Consider the following 17,979-nt stretch of genomic DNA (forward strand, 5'->3'; position numbering starts at 1 on the left):
GGTCCTGATATATTCCAGAGGTTCATTCATTCACTCATTTTCTACCGCTTATCCGAACTACTCGGGTCACGGGAGCCTGTGCCTATCTCAGGCGTCATCGGGCATCGAGGCAGGATACACACTGGACGGAGTGCCAACCCATCACAGGGCACACACACACTCTCATTCACACACACACACACACACACACATACACACACACACACACACACACACACACACACACACACACACACACACACACACACACACACACACACACACACACTCACACACTACGGACAATTTTCCAGAGATGCCAATCAACCTACCATGCATGTCTTTGGACCAGGGAAGGAAACCGGAGTACCCGGAGGAAACCCCCGAGGCACGGGGAGAACATGCAAACTCCACACACACAAGGCGGAGGCGGGAATCGAACCCCCCAACCCTGGAGGTGTGAGGTGAAGGTGCTAACCACTAAGCCAACATGCCCCCCTGTTCCAGAAGTTCTTACAGAAAAATATTAGATGTATTATACCAATGGATGCCTTCTACTTTGAATAAAAGGAGCTCCAATAACCATGAGACCAAAAACCCATTTCCACAGGTTTCATGAATTAATTCTAACACAAAGGTCACAGTGAAATTAATGCCTTTAAGACTGAAGCGCTATTTAGTCTTTTCTGTAAGTTGCAGTGGGAGTTTTAAAGGCTTACTGTGTGGACAATGAAAAGTCTGCACTGGATCAGTGTGTGCTGAAAGACATTTAAATGTGTACAGATTAGTATGAGATATTCACTGTATGATCACAATCTAACCAAATATACACAATTATACCATATAATCTCTACTTTTTAAATTTGCATACAAACGAACAGCTGAACTGAATTTTTGAACCCTTTAATCAAAACTGCCAATCAGCTATCATCAAGCTTTCCCAACACAAATGCTGGTGTCATGTCCTAAAATCTAATTAGGGCAGGACATGTTACCCATTCCTAAGCTCGTGATGTTATAACATGATGGATGAACATCACTCATGATATGCTGAAGTATTACTGAGAACATTACCGAGAGCCTACCATCGACTCCGTGGAGCAGAATGTCAAGGACAGTGTTATTCAGACAGGCAGTGAAAAGAAACTATACGATGTGCTCATTTGCCGAAATCCCTTAAGACACTAATAAACCTCATAAGCAATGAAACAACCCCTTGATGCCAATGATGCTTTCTCTGAAGTATAGAGTCACCGCCTGACTATAAGTAGCATAGGAAGATTTTCAACAACCACTGACAGCTGGTCAAGAGAACACTTTAATGTTCACAGACAAGGTGCACATTACAGTTATCTTTAATCAGGCCCATCTGTTCTGTCTTCAACTTTGGGAACGCAGTTTTGTCTCTATGTTTACATGTGTGTTGTCAGCAAAGATGTGGGAAGGTGTTTTAAGCAGCATACACAAGGTGTACGGTATGACGTCCATCAGTTCGTTATAATTTTAACCGAAAATGGGCGTCGTTTATCAATTTTTCAGTAAAGTTGTGTGTAAATAGAAATGTTGGTATAACCTGTGTATCTTGACCATCTTTAATGAGCAAAGCAGGTTACTGAAGAAACTTGTTTAAAAACTCTATTAAGGATTTCTGGGATCACAGAATGAACTCAGGGTTAATGCAGAAATGGAAGTTATTTTGATTTACTACTACATAATAATAATAATAATAATAATAATAATAATAATAATAATAATAATAATAATAATAATAATAATAATAATAATAATAATAATAATAATAATAATAATAATAATCAAACACTGAATCTTCTATAAGCTGAGACTTTTTTTATTTTATTTTTAATTGTATTTTTTTTTACGGCTTATGTCTATGCAGACAGACCGACCATTTTGTTTTGTTGTAAATAGATGATTTGTATTATTAGTCTTCATTTATGGGTTTGTTTTGGCTCACTTTCTTTATCTTTAACATTTTTACAAAACTGAAAATTCTGATCAGCTATTATTCGGTTATCATTCTAAGTGCTATCAATTATAAACAATAGTTCCCTAATTTAGGAAAGACATTATTATGAACTTGATTAAAGTAGCTGAAAAACCCATGTTAAATAAAGTTATGTTCTGGAAGTTGCTATTTTATTTTTTGCTATGAGGAAAAAAAATGTTATTTCAGATTTCCTGGCGTTTTGGGAGCATAGTGGTAGGGTGTATTTAAAAAAAGCAGACAAACAAAACAATCACTTCCACTTTGTTATTCTGACTGATCACCATTATCCTATGTGAAACCTTTTCTATCCTGATGGAGCACAATGGCTCACTGAATGATTTAAAAATGAAAATGATGTATTTGTTCCCTCCGTTGCCATCGAAACACCAGCTGAGCGAATATGTTTTGGAAAAATGTTCCACCAGTACATTGTCAGAGACAAATAAAATGGAATAGTATTAGCAGGGGATTCCATTTTAAGAATTAAATGCTGTGTCAGAGGTGAATGTGGTCCACAATCAATCCGTGTTGCTGCACTGCGTTTCACTGTGCCATTCTGTTTAAGATAGAAAGCAATCACAGCAGTGAAAAAAATGTGAAAGACAAGAAAGAAAGGGGCTGAAAGCATTTTCAGGAGGCGTTGCTGTCTTTAAAAGGAACATGCTTCAGTTTCACTACACTTACTGATATGCCATAACATTAAAACCTCTGATAGGTATTGTGGATAACGTCGACTATCTCCTTACAGTGGCAATTGTCAAGGCGTAATATATTTAAGACAAAGGAACAGTCAGTTCTCAAAGTTGATGTGTTGGAAGCAGAAAAAATATTGCAAAGATTTATTGTGTGTTCAGACACCTTCCATCATAGTTAGCATTAACCATTTTTTAACAATTAGTGCTACAACCTTTGAGAAAGACCAGACAACTTTTGGAAAAGCTGACCGCCACTGAGCGAGACCTGACTTCCTCTGAACAAGACCTGGCTGCCTTTGAGAAAGACCTGATGGTCTCTGAGCAAGACCTGGCTGGCTTTGAGAAAGACCTGATGGTCTCTGAGCAAGACCTGGCTGCCACTGAGCAAGACCTGATGGCCTCTGACCAAGACTTGACAACCTCTGAACAAGATCTGGCTGCCTTTGAGAAAGACCTGATGGTCTCTGGGCAAGACCTGACTGTCTCTGAACAAGCCCGGGTGACCTTTGAGAAAGACCTAATGGTCTCTGAGCAAGACCTGGCTGCCACTGAGCAAGACCTGGTGGCCTCTGAACAAGGCTTGACAACCCCTGATTAAGACCTGACTGCCTTTGAACAAGACATTGTTGCCTTTGAGAAAGACCTAATGGTCTCCAAGCAAGACCTGACAGCCTCTGAACAAGACCTGGCTGCCTTTGAGAAAGACTTGATGGTCTCTGAGCAAGACCTGACTGTCTCTGAACAAGACCAGGTGGCCTTTGAGAAAGACCTAATGGTGTCTAAGCAAGGCCTGGCTGCCTCTGAGCAAGACATGAAGGCCTCTGAACAAGACCTGACCACCTCTGAACAAGACCTGACCACCTCTGCACAAGACCTGACTGCCTCTGCGAAAGACCTGACTGCCTCTGCGAAAGACCACCCTGCCTCTGATCAAAACCTGACCGTCTCTGAGCAAGATCTGGCTGCCTCTTAGTAAGACCTGACGGCCTCTGAGCAAGACCTAACCACCTCTGCGCAAAACCTGACCATCTCTGAGCAAGACCTGGTAGCCTCTGAGCAAGACTTGGTGGCCATTGAACAAGACCTGGTGGCCATTGAACAAGACCTGATGGCCTTTTAGAAAGACCTGGTGGCATCTGAGCAAGACCTGGTGGCATCTGAGCAAGACCTGGTGGCCTCTGGGCAAGACTTGGCAACCACCGAGCAAGACTTGGCTGCCTTTGAAAAAGACCTGGTGGCCTTTGAGAAAGAACTAAAGGTCTCTGTGCAAGGCCTGGCTGCCTCTGAGCAAGACATGAAGGCCTCTGAACAAGACCTGACCGCCTCTGAACAAGACCTGACCACCTCTGCACAAGATCTGACTGCCTCTGCGAAAGACCACACTGCCTCTGATCAAAACCTGACAGTCTCTGAGCAAGACCTGGCTGCCTCTTAGTAAGACCTGACCACCTCTGTGCAAAACTTGACCATCTCTGAGCAAGACCTGGTGGCCATTGAAATAGACCTGGTGGCCTTTTAGAAAGACCTGGTGGCATCTGAGCAAGACCTGGTGGCATCTGAGCAAGACCTGGTGGCATCTGAGCAAGACCTGGTGGCATCTGAGCAAGACCTGGTGACCTCTGAGCAAGACTTGGCAACCACCGAGCAAGACCTGGCTGCCTTTGAGAAAGACCTGATGATCTCTGAGCAAGACCTTGTGGCCTTTGAGCAAGACCTGAAGTGCCTTCATTCATGAAAATATTAGCTAATGAGATAAAAAAAAATAATTATCAAAAATAAATAAATTAAAACCTTTACATGCATAAACAAACATTTTATTTGTGTTGTACTGTACAGTATGTATAGTTTTGAATATTAAGTTCAGTAGCTAAATCCATATTAAATATTTTACTAACTACTGTAACATACATCAGATAAACCAGCAGGGACCAGCATCTGATCCATTCTGGTTATTTTTATGGATGAAAGCTCACCTTAAGCCTTATTTTAATTTGGATCTTTCATAAGTGAATCATATAATAAGATTTTGGTTTATAGTATTAGTTGTGTGTATCACATCCAGAAAAACATTATAGTTATAACTATATAATTCAAGAATTTGCTTCTTTTTTATAATCACAACTTTTAAGCATTATTAGAAAAAAAATAGCAGACAAATAGACCTAGCCATGCTTTTGTTTCTGTTTCACTGTAAAAATAACCATGTAAATTCTTAACCATGCTTTAAATATTATTAATTCCGTTCTATTCTCTGCTAAAGCGTGTCACAGAATGTAGGCAGAAGCAAATGCAAAGAGTTTTAATTCTGAAACTAGCACAGGCAAATAAGATCCAAAATTACAAATTGTGTCAAATTACATGATGTGCAAGCCAACAATATAGGGAAATCCTAGGCTTATCAAAAGCAGATAAGCATGGCTTGGTCAAGTACAAACAGACTGAGCAATTGCTCTGTAATGTGACTGAAAAAGTGACTGTGGGTGCTGACTGAAAGTCTATGGGTGCTGGGATATGTACAGTAGTCCATGGTGGCCATAACAGTAAGCTGTGTTGTGCTTTGGGAAACGGAGCTGATATCTAGTCTAGTTGCAAATAAAAAGTGGATTTGTTTCTTTATGATTAAGTAAAAGTGATTCATCAACAACCATCATCATCATGGTCATTGTCCACAGGAGCTAGACCTTCTAAGCTTTGATTCTGTGGGTTTTTTGTATATTGGGTTCTTTAGTGGGTTCTTGTGTCTTTACTGACTTTACTGAATGCTAATAGTCTAGTTGTGAATTGTGGCAAATTAATTGTGACAAGAAACATAGGGTCTTTTTACACCTGGTCACGTCATGTGTTTTCTCTGATCCGATAGCTATATGATTTGTTAAAACTGTTCCATTTACATCAGGCCACATAAATGTGTCTCGGCGAATCGGATATCGATCCGTTCTTTCTACTCCCGCCCAAAATGCTAATATATTTTAGCCAGCGCTAGTGGGAAATCATTTTTGTCTCTGGCGCGATGCACGAATTGCAAGTCAACCACGAGTGACGTACTTCCGTTTGGGAGGAGTTTAGCGCTGACGTATGTGGCTTGAACAACCATATTCATTTACACCTGTCCAGTTTAATCTGAAATGCATCCCACACCACCTCCTGAAGGGGTTTGAGCGATCGGATTTATATCCGTCTCGAAACCGTTTCGGAGGGCATTTACACCTGGTCTTTTTATCATCGGATAGCTATCAGATCACAGAAAACGCATGAAGTGACCAGGTGTAAAAACCCCCATAGTTACGTTAAACAATTTAATTATTTTCCATAGTAAATCTTAGGTGATAAAGCCATGCTTCGTATGGATTCTTAAGCAGTTGCCTCTAGGAGATTGCCTATAACACCTCCATATCAATGACATTCCCACTCAGCGATCTGTTAGAAGATCTGGACATTCTCTGTAGTTATTGATCTATGATGCAACATGCTGTTATATGGTTAGAGAAAATTACTACTGCTAAACACCTACCTTTTTTTTGTTCACACCATACTGTCTTGCTTGCTAGGAGGTCTAAATGCGATCTGCTGATACTGTTATATTTACTGCATATTCTGCATATAAGTTTGTCCTTCTGAATATTTACAGTGAGGTCCAAATGTCTGAGATCAGTTCTGAAAATGCTTCTGTTTTCTAGTCTTTGCATTACAATCAGCAATAACTTGAGTGAAATGTAGAATCTTAGAAATATTTATATTCATTCATTCAATCATTCATTCATTCATTCATTCATTCATTCATTCATTTTCTACCGCTTATCCGAACTACTCGGGTCACGGGGAGCCTGTGCCTATCTCAGGCATCATCGGGCATCGAGGCAGGATACACCCTGGACGAAGTGCCAAACCATCGCAGGTCACACACACACTCTCATTCACTCACACACTCACACACTACGGACAATTTTCCAGAGATGCCAATCAACCTACCATGCATGTCTTTGGACCGGGGAGGAAACCGGAGTACACGGAGGAAACCCCCGAGGCACGGGGAGAACATGCAAACTCCACACACACAAGGCGGAGGCGGGAATCAAACCCCCAACCCTGGAGGTGAGAGGCAAACATGCTACAAGAATTTTTCAATTTGCGGGTATTTATTTTGCTACACTTGCATTAATGACATTGTGGACTCAAGCTGACATGGACTCCACAGTTTACCCTAATGATTCGTCACATCCACTGGTGTATCATCTGAACACATGGTTCAATAAAACAGAAAAGATTAATAGAAAATTGTATCTTTTGCACAAAGGGGTTAATATGGTTGATATCGATATAATAATTTATGCATATTTTAATTATCTCAAATTTACAACAGAAGAGAAAAGAAACAGCTTTTCAAAGTAGTCTCAGTCTTTTAGACCCCACTCTATCTATTCTCATTTAGTTGACTCTTTGGGTTATTTGTTACATTTCATTGAATTCATGGCCTGTTATCTGACTAAGCAATGGCAGCTCATGAGCTTTGGTGGAATGTTCACGTACCAGATTAGAGGACCCTGTGGTCCATGTCTGGGTCTGGTAATCATGATTGAAAATGGAGAGGGTGTGGTGCCTCTTGGAGCAGACGGCGTAATTGAAATCAATATATTGTGTGATAAGGTGTCTCACGGGTTTAAACCAAGGCTCTTTCTATATCACTGATGGACCTCCTGTTTTTTTGAGGACCGTTTTTTTTTCTTTCTTCTTTTTAATCTTTCATGCAAAAGGTCTACCCAGGTTTTAGAGTGGCACCAAGCCATATACTGTATGTATATAAATATAAGGACACCTTCCTACTGTCATTAATGTTATTTTTCTCTTTTATCCTCTCTTGTACTACCCCTACACCCTATACCACCCACTCGCTCACCCACCCACTTACTCACATTTTTCTCCCATCTGAAACCAAGAAATCAGGACAGCTCGGTGCACAAATGGTTAACGCGCAGTCGTGCTTGTGATAGGCTACTAGAGCGCTGGGTTCAGCCGCCTTAAAACAGAGGTAACTAGGCAACTTCAGTGCAGGCTGTGCTACGAGAGTCAAAAAAAAAAAAAAAAAGAAGAAGAAGAAGAAGAAGAAGAAGAAGAAAAAGAAGAAGAATTGAAACGGTGGGAAAGGGTTGAAAGCGCTGAAATCCCGTCACAGTTTTTCAGCTGCAATGGGAAGGATGTAGTCCCGATTTAGCTGACTGTGTCGGGCATGGGAAAGTGGATTACTGCGTTTTCTGACACCCGTGGACCGCGTAGAGAGCTCGCGTTTGGATTCTAACCAAGCCAAGTATGGAAACCGCACCATCACGCACGAGTTTAAAGGTAAGAACAGAGCAGGTGCGGTTTTATCCTACACTCTGGTGGTTTGGATTTTATACTTTACATTTTTTATAAATCGTCTGCTACTGGTGGACGCTCATTTGACGTCCCGTTTAATACCTGTTAACTATCTGTACAAATAGTTTTGGAGGACCCAGTTGTGTAAGGACTGTTCCCTCTGCCACCGGTTGACGGTCACAGCGCGCTCATGTGAAGGCGTGATCGGAGATGCGCGGTTTTGCTGCATTGACATACATCTCAGCCGTGCGTTACTCTGAAATGGAACGGAGAAAATACGCACAGCGTGCGCGCACACTCACACACGTATTGATTAGGCTACGGTTGTTGGGTTTATCCACTGCAACTCTGCCTTAGATTAAACACCGTAGTCATCGTTTGCTGACACAAAAGTGATCCGAGTGTGTGTACGCACGAGCTACGTGGACATCCTTGAGGATTCGACTCTCGGAGTGGCGCGTGAAGATTTCTTGCCCCAAACATAAGTCATATTTAGGCTACAATCTTCTAAGCCAAGAGTTCTTAGTAAAAAGGGAGATCTTGGGATATATTAGTCCAAACGCATTAAAAAAAACGAACGCACAGATTATGGGATAGGAAACAGGACGCAATATAGGGCACAGTGCTCCATCCACTGGGGCAGAGAGAGAGAGAGAGAGAGAGAGAGAGAGAGAGAGAGAGAGAGAGAGAGAGAGAGAGAGAGAGAGAGAGTGAGTGTGTGTGTGTGTGTGTGTGTGTGTGTGTGTGTGTGTGTGTGTGTGTGTGTGTGTGTGTGTGTGTGTGTGTGTGTGTGCGCCTCTCAGTGTGCGTGAGGAGTCTGCAGTGATCGTGTGCTGTCTTCACGTGCTGTCAGCGTGACCGTAAATACGCGCGCTGGTCGACTACCACTATAGCTAACTTGATTTCTGGGGGAAAATAAACCCAGAAGCAACAGTTGACGATTATTGTTTCAGTTCCACCCATAGCAGAATTAGTGTTCAGTATCACTAATAATACACTTTATGGTATGATATAGTAGTGTAACAGGTAGTAAATAGCGTATACAGGCATGCATGCGCCTTAACGATGTGAATTTGCGTCATGCCAATTCTAAACTATGAATAGACCCAAACTGTATGCTATATAATATTTAGCACATGCATGACGTACTACTTTCCCTACACCATTAAATGGGGTTGGATCAAATAGAACCTAACCAAAAGCTCTCTACAACAGCATTTACCAACGGTGCGCTGTGTGTGTGTGTGTGTGTGTGTGTGTGTGTGTGTGTGTGTGTGTGTGTGTGTGTGTGTGTGTGTGTGTGCGCAGTAGGATGATTTGATTTGACAGAAAACATGTCCGCTTCCTCTGCGAGCTTATGCCTGTTGGGCAGCAGGGTGCGCGCGATGAATTGTTTAGGAACCGATGCTGTAACCGAGAGGAAGAAATAAACTCGAGTGTGTTTGAGTGCTGCAGAAATGGCATGTAGTTCCCCGGTGCGCTCGTGCAGACTGAAGGACAAGGCGCGTCAGGATTTCCGGTGATGAGGTAAGAAGCAGTGCGTCATCACCATTGCGCGGTGTGATCACTTCTCACTCATTCATGATTCACGACGTTTACTGTGTTAAGCTGACAATCAGCTTCAGGAGGTGCGTTATAAGAACCACCAAAATGTGCAGGAATCCGTCTTACCAGGACCACCGTCTTTCTCCAGCACACCTGGGAGCCTGGATAATGAGTGATCACCAGTGATAATATATACTTGGTGAACAATTTATTAAGTACACCTAACCTCTAGCTATTCTTAGTGGGTCTCAATTATTAATGAATGAAATTATTCACAACTCATCCATAGGAGTGTTCACTCAATAAATGTGGTTTGTATCCTAAAACATTCAAGTGCCTGAATTTCTTTAAATACACATATGAGGATGAGAAGAATCGCCACAACCCATCATCTTTAAATTGTCTATCTGGCACAAGCTACTGTAAGTTTGTATACAGATTACGAGTTTAAACAGTTTTTTTTAAACTCCAGACACAATCTTAATTATGAATGCTGTGTCATTTCATATTTGACAGAAAGCTATCCAATTAAACTAAAGAAGGAAGCATTAGTCTGTGTCTATGGCAGTCAGTTTGCTGCAGTGGATAAGCTGCATTATTGGGAGATTTAGTGCAGGTTCAGCTTAGGATGCAGTCTTTCATGGTTTAGTTGTGATCTTAATCTGAGTTTTCAGACTGCTGTAAGCTTTGCCATTTATTAGTGTTTTTTTTTAGGCTTTAATATATTAAACATGCTGTGAAGGCATGTTCTTTATGGGTGATTACCAGAATGCACATGAGTATCAGTAAAACTGCTACAAATACATTTGCAATTGGAAGGATTTTTTGTTGTTGTTGTTGTTCGGTTATTAACCATTTGCTGTTTCATCAGTTTGGCCCAAATCTACACAAAATTGGCTTTACTATGGATGAAGGTTTTGTGTTTAACAACAAGGGCTACAATAAATATATTTATCTATATATCTATCTTGTAGGTGTTTTTAATAAAGGGGCTCCTATCCTATGGAACCACATCTATGCACCGTTCAGTTTCAGACACAGACAGAAGGAGAGGGTATCTGAAGCTAATTTATTCTCTCATGTGATGCCTAGAGGCACAGCGTCTATGCACCACCGATCCCAATGTGTCTTGTAGACCTCCTGTATAGCTGCTGTAGGAAGTGTTGCTTTGAAGGATGTTGTAGTCTAAATGCAGTTAACCTCTCAGTCCCAGGTCAGTGGCACGACGATGAGTCCAGATGCACATTGCACATTGACCTCCCCGTCATTGCCAAGTCATTCGTTCACGGTCGTACTTATAATATGCGTAAGAAACAGCACTTATGTCTTTAGCCTTTGGCTGTTTCAGTTTAAATCAATATGCTGAGGCAGACTTTACAACACAAAGGATTATCACAGGGTTAGTTAAATGTCATGGATGACCAGCTCAGTCACAATATACAAGGATGATTATTTATTGATTTTTTTTATTTTTAGAGAAGACTAGATTTATATCCTCATGTATCATCCTTAGCTCTGTTTTAGACTGCATCTTTCCCAGTGACCTCAGTGTAGAGTTCATTATAGGTGGTGGTGTTGATCCAGTAAGAGATGGCATTCCGCCAGTTGTTGCCTGTTGGCACACAAGCCTACTCACACACCACCTGGCGATCGACAGAAGCAGACCACGATGGGGTTCCCGCACCGAGCGTGGGTTCTGTGTTCCGGACTTTTGAGTGTGTGTCGGCAGGAAGGCATCCCCTTCTGCCTGAATGGTCCCAGCAGGCAACAGTGTGTGTCCATGGAGACGCAGAACAGTGTGTAAGGGCCTACAAAGCCAACATTGTTTCGCTTTCCACACTGGCTTCATTTAGTCATCCGTACAAGCTGTGCTTTGCTTTCGGGTGCTTTACACAACCAAGAGTGGGGATCTGTGCAAGGAATTGTTTCTGCTGAATTAATGAGGTAAGCAAAGAGTCGTCTAATGAGCTCTGGCTGATTTTTCTAGAGGTGTAGAACTTAAGGGAACAAAGTTGGTTTTTGTTTTGATTCATGCTGGTCTTTTCAGAGCCTGGAGCATGACTAATACTCGTCTGTACTGCTTATTAACAGTCACAAGCAAGATCAAATGAAAACGGACATTTCTTTCTTGTAAATGGGAGACGGAAAAATCTCAAACCATTCCAAAGCAACAGCGAATGCATAGACCGCCATCCTTTTTGCGTCAAATGAGGTGGCAGTTAAAGTATTTTTATTTCAGTACACTACAGGTTCCCAACCATAGTCTTGAAGAACCCTCGCCATTACAGTATATTGTTTCTCTGCATCCAACATACCTGATTAGTTAAATCAGAAGATTTACAGCTCTTCCTGATTGTCTTAGAACAAGAAAAGGTTGAGAATCTGTGCAATTTCCTCTGGGGTTATCTATGTTCCTCCCATCTCCCAAAATATGCTGGTAGGTGGTACACTAAATTACCACCAAGTATAAAAATGTGTGTGTGTGTGCGTGTGTGTGTATGTGTGTGTGTGTGTGTGTGTGCATGGTGCTCGTTGATGGCCTACTTTTCCATTTTTATAAAAACATCACTGAACATCACTTCTATTTGTTTTATGTTGTAGTATTCACTGCTTTAGATTATATGCACCAGGGGAATCCTGATCTACAGGGAATTCCCTTTCACGAGGCAGGGATTTTTTTTTTCCCATCCATATTGATCTGTCAGTTCTGGGTGACATTATCTCCTCTTCCTAATTATAGCTAAAGCGATGCCCTCCTACCGCCTTTATAATAATGTTGTGCGTATTCTTCTTAGACAGAAATGTATTAATCGCTACTTAATAGCCACACGCACCAAGATCGAATCTGTCATAGAAGTATGGGGTCAGAATTGTTTGGTTATTCTAAATAAATACACTATGATCCACTAAATATAAAGAGTTTCACAAATATTTTTACAAATTTCACAAAAAGAAATGAAATTCACAAATAAATAAAATGGGATTTGCAAAAAAAAAAATATTTATAAATTGTATTTATTTGCGAATCGCTTCCTGCTCATTTGTGAATCGCGTTCTGTGCATTTGTGGATTTGAAACATTTCTAACGTCAAGACGTGCACAAGAATCCACAAATAGGTGACTCCGCCCACCTTCTACTCCAGCCAATCACGTTCTGATTTACTCGCTCTTCACACTACCACTGGACCCTTTGATGATGCTGAAATCGTTTCCAAAGAAAGCAGAATTGAACTAACGCTTAGTGCTGCTACAATCCATACAGGGTTACCAGATTGGGCTCGAATCTGCGACAAATGTTTTTTATTTGTTTTTTTTTAATCGTATTTTGCAGTACATATAACTCTGTGATAGTGCGAGTAAATCAGAACGTGATTGGTTTGAGGTAGACCGTGCCACGATTGGTCAGCGCCACTAGACCGTTGTCCGATTGGCGCAGTAGACGGTGGGCGGGGTCCAACTATTTGTGGATTCTTGTGTGTTTATAAATATTTTTTTATTTGCAAATCCCATTTTATTTATTTGTGAATTTCATTTCTTTTTGTGAAATTTGTAAAAATATTTGTGAAACTCTTTATATTTATTTGTGGATCATAGTGTATTTATTCAGAATAACGAAACAATTCTGACCCCATATAGAAGTGGTCTGAAGTTTGTTGCTATTATTTTTCTAAGAGATCCGAGTACCGGTACTTATGGTACCGGGTCTCAATGTGTGTTTTTTTTTTTTTTTTGCCATTTTTTTTTTTTGCCATTTTTTTGCCATTTTGCAAGCTTTCCAGCTATCTGCACCAAACTCAGCCAGCTTTTGGCCAGTGATCAGCAGGTGATACTCTGGTCAAAGTTGTAAATTGGTGTAGCGATTGGCCTTTCGGTTTTCCCGCAGCCCCACCCCAATATACGCAAAAATCGATGGACGTGTGATATATCAAATCACTCAGCACAATGAAGGGAATTGTGTCATGGGTATTCAAATGACGTCACGTGACGTCACGTGCAGCCTTGCCCCAAAATAAAAAGACGAACACAAAATGGACATGTGATATATAAAAACACTCAGCACAACTACGTTAATCGCATCACTGGTATTCGGGTGACATCATACGCTCATTTCCACTCGCCTCAAAAAGTACTGGCACCCCAGCATACCGGCTTTTGGGAATACTTGCTCTGAAAAGCCAAAAGTTTGTCAAGACAAAATTTACAAATCTATTTTAGATATACTTTACTTTTAATTCTTTATTTATTTATTTATTTATTTATTTATTTATTTATTTATTTATTTATTTATTTATTGTTGGTTTGTTTGTTTATGATGCTTCATAATTAAAAGTGCCTGTGTTATGTATTTTACTTGTGCTTTTTTTTTTAATGGAATTAAGGAATGCCGTTTCAACCAAGAAAGTACACACACACACACACACACACACACACACACACACACACACACACACACACACACACACACACACACACACACACATACACACACTTTTTACTATCAAATAATACACTGACCAGATAGAGAGAGAGAAACAAGCACATTATGTGGAAACTCATATAGTGATTTATTTTGTCCAGAAGATTTTTATTAATGTTTTTTTCAGCACTTTGTATTTATTTGGTTTGACTTCAGTTGTCCTCAGCTTTGAATTGACTGTGTGTCATATCCTAAAAAAGAGAAAAAAAAGAAAAGTGAAGTATTACTCTGTATATTCTGTAATAACTGCTCTCAGGAAGCAGTAACAAGCATGTTTGGCTCTCAGTCATCTCTGCAGTTTAACACAGTGTGCAGTTTATTGGTGTTTGTGAGAGTGTAGACTTGTGGGATGAAGCATCAAGCATTACACCTCTCTCTCTCTCTCTCTCTCTCTCTCTCTCTCTCTCTCTCTCCCATTCTTTCTCTCCCATTCCCTCTCTCTCTCTCTCTCTCTCTCTCTCTCTCTCTCTCTCTCTCTCTCTCCCATTCTCTCTCTCTCTCTCTCTCACCCTCTCTCTTTCTCTGTCCCCTAGTCCTTATTTGTGTGCTCATTTTTTTTGAAGTGTACATTTCAGTTATATATAATAAAATATCTATATATAAATATGAAATATATATATATAGTTATATATAATACTATATATATAATAATAATAATTATATATATATTTCATATATATATATATATATATATATATATGAAATATATATATAATTATTATTATTATTACAATTTTTTTTATTTTTCTCTTCGGTCAATCAATAATAATAAATAATCTTATAATCTCTCTCCATTCTCTCTCACTCACCTCACACATCTGTCATTGCGGTATGGAGGAATGCTCCGCTCGACTGACTCCAATCTTCCCCTCAGTAGGAAAGGGAAGAAGAAGCTAAGACAAAAAAGTCAATGGTTGATGATGCAGTGCTTGGAGATTTCTGATGCACGGGCTGCATGCAAAATAAAGAGTCGGAGTGCGTGAGCCGTAATGTGGCGTTTGTAACCGTCACAGAACATTAACATGTCAGTTAAAGTCCTTCATCTGGGATTCACATTTGCCCTGATAATAAATACACTCACAATGGACCTGTCTTTCTCTGGGCTGGCTTTTTTATTGAGCAGGTGTTGGAAGTCACTGATGATATGTTTGCCTCGCTCTGGGATACACCATTATGATCCACCTTCTTCTGACATTAAGATGTGGCTCCCAGAAAGGCACAGGACAAATAAATAAAGCAAATTAAAATGTCTGACTTTGTCTGTGAGGACACAGGGCTTTTATGACAGTGTACAAAGGCATACAGTCTTGTTACTCACTTTTGTTTCCTAAGAACTTGAGTACGAATCTCATAGGCAGCAGCATGGCGGAGAAACAAAATGGCTCCCGAAGGAGCTCGGCTTGGAAGAACAATTCCTGTCTGACTTTGTAAATTGTCTTTAATTAGTTCTGTTCTGAAATTCACTTTGAAAGCCTGTTTTCGTCGTAATTCACGCACGAGCGGTGAGAGCGAGTGAGCGAGCAAGCAAGATCCAAGCTGAGACCCCTGTGTGGTGCCCTGTTGGGTTCTGCCCCAGAGCTGTTTAGTATGCGTGGGCCTCTCTCTGCTCCCATTAAGCGGCTGAAATGAAAAGGCTGCATTTCTCAATAGCCGAGCGAGTGGGATGCGGAGTGGAGGCGGGAGGCAGCAGTCACGATGGCTTTTACACAGAAGTATGAGGTTAATCTGAAACAAGCTTCTGTGGCTAGATGGCTGTGCTGCTGCACAGTCAGGTGGCATAAATGGGAGAAGAAATGATGGATGGTTAAATGAGTAGACAGAGAAATAGATTCATGAATGCATAGAAAAAGAGAAAAGCTTTTTCCTTTCTGTTTTTTTTTTTTTTTTTGCTCTCAGACTCTCAGGATCAGCTTTGCTCCATTTGTGGTAATACGGATCTCTGATGCAGAAATATGGGGCCAGCTGGTTGTGCTTTATGTCAGATCTACACTACAACTCTGATGTTTTTCTCACTGTTTAGTTTACTTAGTAACTCTGTTGTGTAACACGGTGGTCGTCGAACCAACGACAGTCGTCTGAAAATTAGGTCTGAGTCGTCTTTAGGTCTGGAACATGTAATGAATAACAGAAGACCGAATGTCCTGTTACAGGAAAATAATTCACTTTAATCCATTTTTTTGTACCTCTAAGCATGCTGCTCGTACCACAGCAATGTGCCAATGTTTACAATGTTTAACTCTTTATACCAGAGGCCAAAAAAATTGTGTCCTAAATCAAGCATCGCGTTAGTTCTGGCAGGCCACGTCGTCAAGCGTGCATCAGCTGTTTATCAGCTGTCCACGACGTGCACCAATCCGGTTACGACATCCATATTACCCGACCATTTAAATTCCCGTTCATTGAGCCGCTTTCCCGGACTCCACCATGCTGGAACTTGTGTTCGTTGTACCAGTTTACATCATAAATCTCCGCATATCTTTCTCTCTCTCTCTCTCTCTCCCTCTCTGTCTCTAATTATTTTATTATTTATTTATCCATTTATTCATTTATTATTTCCCCCCAAAAAAAAAAATGCATGACTAATGGTTGCATTATACGAGGGTCTATTCTATTTTCTAGTCGCTGCTCTCCCCGCTCGGTCCGTGCATGCGCAGGGACGGGCGCGTGGATTCTTGCCCAGAACAGAACCATACCGCCAACACTAACTGTATGCATATCATCTAATAAATTCTCATTTGACAAAGTGGTCCTGACAGAAATTATAGTGATAACGTGGAACTTCAGTGTACTGCTAACAATGCGGTTTGTTTATTGGTAAGCATGCAGTTAGATTGTGGAGTGTTTGAGAAACAAGCTAGTTCGTTTTCTATATTGTAGAATTAGGATGGTGTTTGTGTGCACATGCTGGCGCATGCAGTATTGCAGCTTCAGCAGATGAGATCAAGTTTGTCAGCAAGGTCAGTGTGTGTTGCTCGACAAGGGGGATTGTCCATGCCGTTTCATTTCCTAGTGAATTAAGGACCGATCTCAACCTACCTGTAACAGAGATTTGGAGTGGTTGAAGTCTTCAGATTTTATATGCTCATGGACAACACTTGGGGCATCTCAGAGAGCAGGAATGGGTTAAATATTCACCGTTTACTTTGCAGAGTGTCTGATTTCATATGAAACTTAACATTAAGCACCACCGTGGAGTGTGACGTGAAAAAGACATTCGACGCCGAACCTGTACACAACAAGACAGACGTAATTTCCATTTTCTTGGCTTCTGGAAAAAAATGTAAGTTAAGGATCTTCTATATGCGAGTGACATTCTTTTGTAGTTGTGAATCATATTTTGTGTATAAAAAAAAAAACATGCATGATTTATTTGTGTGATTTAGAATAAAGTCAGCAACATATGGCAAAGCATCGTTCACAAACGTGCTAATCCGAATGACGGCTCGTCTGGCAAAAAGCTGGACTGTTTGAAATGTTTAGCTCCATATGTATTTTTAACAGTGGCTCTGGACTGGACAGTAAATGTGTTGCTGCTAGTCATGTATAAGAATTTGTGACTGGATGTCAGAGGATATATTTAATCCTTTACATGAAAAAAAAAAGCTTTGCATTTCGATCAGTGAAATCATTTTCTATGTCGACAGTCAAAAAAACTGGGAATTGTAAATAAAAGATTAGAATAACATTCGTAATATTGTAGAATTAGGGTTCGTATCCGCGTGAACCTGCTGGCGGACGCGACGCTGCAGTAACCGGGACAGAGTGGGCTGAGCTTGAGCAGAGGAGATCGGGTTTGCCAACAAGGTCAGTGTGTGTTGTTCAACAGGGGTGGGGGGTGGGGTGGGGTGGGGTTTCCATGCCAGTTTGATTGCTAGCGAATTCAGGGCTAATCTCAGTGAAGCTATGTTGCTGGAGCTGTGGCA

The 17,979-nt window shown here is 40.8% G+C and overlaps 1 protein-coding gene across 7 annotated transcripts in view; it reads left to right on the top strand.

Annotated features, from left to right (window-relative positions):
• Positions 1-7,743: 7,743 nt before the first annotated feature.
• dab1a (DAB adaptor protein 1a) overlaps positions 7,744-17,979 on the top strand; it is a 156,491-nt gene continuing 146,255 nt past the window's right edge. For 3 of the 7 annotated variants that reach the window (XM_047801715.1, XM_027171264.2, XM_027171265.2), the window contains exon 1: positions 7,746-8,019. The gene's annotated coding sequence lies outside the window, so the exon portion shown is untranslated. Of the gene's footprint in view, positions 8,020-17,979 lie in introns of all 7 variants that reach the window. The other 4 variants (XM_047801717.1, XM_047801716.1, XM_027171263.2 and 1 more) reach the window with 3 other exon arrangements.

Source organism: Tachysurus fulvidraco, chromosome 16, assembly GCF_022655615.1.
Source record: "Tachysurus fulvidraco isolate hzauxx_2018 chromosome 16, HZAU_PFXX_2.0, whole genome shotgun sequence".
Classification (NCBI taxonomy): domain Eukaryota; kingdom Metazoa; phylum Chordata; class Actinopteri; order Siluriformes; family Bagridae; genus Tachysurus; species Tachysurus fulvidraco.